The sequence below is a fragment of the Mastomys coucha genome, unplaced genomic scaffold (genome assembly GCF_008632895.1).
Source record: "Mastomys coucha isolate ucsf_1 unplaced genomic scaffold, UCSF_Mcou_1 pScaffold23, whole genome shotgun sequence".
In the NCBI taxonomy this organism is placed as follows: domain Eukaryota; kingdom Metazoa; phylum Chordata; class Mammalia; order Rodentia; family Muridae; genus Mastomys; species Mastomys coucha.
The window spans coordinates 108,621,017-108,623,481 of NW_022196906.1; positions in this window are offsets into that span (position 1 = coordinate 108,621,017).

Sequence of the window (2,465 nt, forward strand, 5' to 3'; positions counted from 1 at the left end):
ACAGCGGCCGCCAGCCATGTGTGCTTCTCAGAATGACTCCATCCAACACCGCTTCCTGATTTCCAATGGCAGCATTAGCCTTAAAACCGCTTGAGATCACCTCAAGAAAATGGAGGTTTGCCGACCATGTGCGCAAGACCTTCCATTATCTGGATCAGATGACTGTTAACAGCCATCATTGTCCTTGTCAGCATAAGCTACAAGAAATGGGATTTAAAGTAGCCAGCCTGGTAGGACAGCTCAGAAGGAAAAGATGCTCGCTGCCACGTCTGGCCACCTGAGTTTGATCCCCGAGGCCCACGGGAGGAGAGGCTCCTGAGGCCCACGGGAGAACAGGCCCACGGCTGAAGAGGCTCGTGAGGCCCACGGGAGAAGAGGCCCCCGAGGCCCACGGGAGAACAGGCCCATGGCTGAAGAGGCTCGTGAGGCCCACGGGAGAACAGGCCCACGGCTGAAGAGGCCCCTGAGGCCCATGGGAGAAGAAGCCCATGGGAGAAGAGGCCCCTGAGGCCCACGGGAGAAGAGGCCCCTGAGGCCCACGGGAGAAGAGGCCCACGAGAGAAGAAGCTCCTGAGGCCCATGGGAGAAGAGGCCCCCGAGGCCCACGGGAGAAGAGGTCCCTGAGGCCCATGGGAAAAGAGGCCCCTGAGGCCCACAGGAGAAGAGGCTCCTGTTAGCTGTCTTCTGACTTTTACACGTGTGTCTTAGAAACACACACACACACACACCACACACACACACAATAAATAAATAAATAAATAAATACATGTAAGAAGGTGAAACAAAAGCATAGAAGTTGGAGAGATGGCTCAGCAGTTAAAAGCACTCGCTGTTCTTGCAGAGGACCTAGATTCAGTTCCCAGTACGTGTACAGAGGTTTAAAATCTCCAGTAACTCCAGCCTGAGGAGATGCGATGCCCTCTTCTGACCTCCATGATCACTAGGCATGAGCATGACTTGCATACGTACGTACATACATACATACATACATGTATATGCTGGCAAAATACGCATGCACATAAAATCTCAAAACAAGAAAAAACAGTAAGATGATTTTTTCATAAGAAAGCCAAGCTTGTTTTTGTTTGTTTGTTTTGTTTTGTTTTGTTTTTTTGAGACAGGGTTTCTCTATATAGTCCTGGCTGTCCTGGAGCCACACCTTTTTAAAAAAGATTTTATTTATTTTACATATGTGAGCACACTGTAACTGTACAGATGGTTGTGAGTCTTCATGTGGTTGTTGGGAATTGAATTTTTAGGACCTCTGCTCACTCTAGTCAACCCTGCTCGCTCCGGCCCAAAGGTTTTATTTATTATTATACATAAGTACACTGTAGCTGACTTCAGACACCCCAGAAGAGGGCGTCAGATCTCATTACGGGTGCTTGTGAGCCACCATGTGGTTGCTGGGACTTGAACTCAGGACCTTTGGAAGAGTAGTCGGTGCTCTTAACCACTGAGCCATCTCACCAGCCCTTAAGCACTTATTCATTCAGTTGACACACACCTTCTACCATGTCAGACCTAGGAATGGAACCTAGGATATCAGGATTGGTGGCAAGCGCCTTTACCCACAAGTCATCTCACCTGCTTGAAATAGTTTCCTAAATTCTGTTTTTTTGGGGTTTTTTTGTTTGTTTGCTTTTGTTTTCCACAAGCTCTTCCTATGTCGTCCTGGCTGTCTTTGAACTCTCAATCCTCCTGCCTCAGCTTTCCGAGTGCTTCCGAGCACTTATGGTGTGCATTACTACTCACAGCTTAGACACCCTCTGCTACATTTATTTTCTCCTGTGATGGTCTGGTAGGTCATTTTGCGCCCCACTTTTGGTTTCTATCTAATATTTTTCTATCTGTGAGAAAGTCCTCTAAGGATTATCTTAGGGAACATAAAACCCACCAGTCAATATCGGTGTAGTAAGTCCCAACGCATTTGCAGGAACACTTTGTGGGAGACCATTTCCTGGCATACAAGGGCCATTGTCTGTTTCTATGAGGAGTGTTCACACTAGGAACACACATAGGAGTGTTCCTATGAGGAGACCTAGCCTTACCTTCCTCTCACCCCTGTGTGTCCTTCTGGGCACTGGACCAAGAAGTGTGATTCTGTTCCTTCTGGTGACCCGCCCTCAGGCCGTCTTAAGGTCTCTGTCACCTTAAGCTCAAGCTCTCTGTCACCTGGACGGACCCAGTCTGCCAGCCCTCTGCTGGGTAGACCAGCATTCAGGCAGACAGTGGAATGAATGGTGGTGACTGGAGGTTGAGTGGTCAGTGAAGCTGAAGGGACAAGAAGGGGCGTGCCAGTGACGTATGAGCAAGAGCGTGCGCTGTTGCCTATCATGATGCCTTCTTGTAAGACCAGCAAATGGAAGCTGGAGGCAGGAGGATTAGGAGTTAAGTCCATCCTCACATCCTCAGATACATAGTATGTTCAAGGCCAGCCCGAGCTATATTTTACTCTGTCTTAA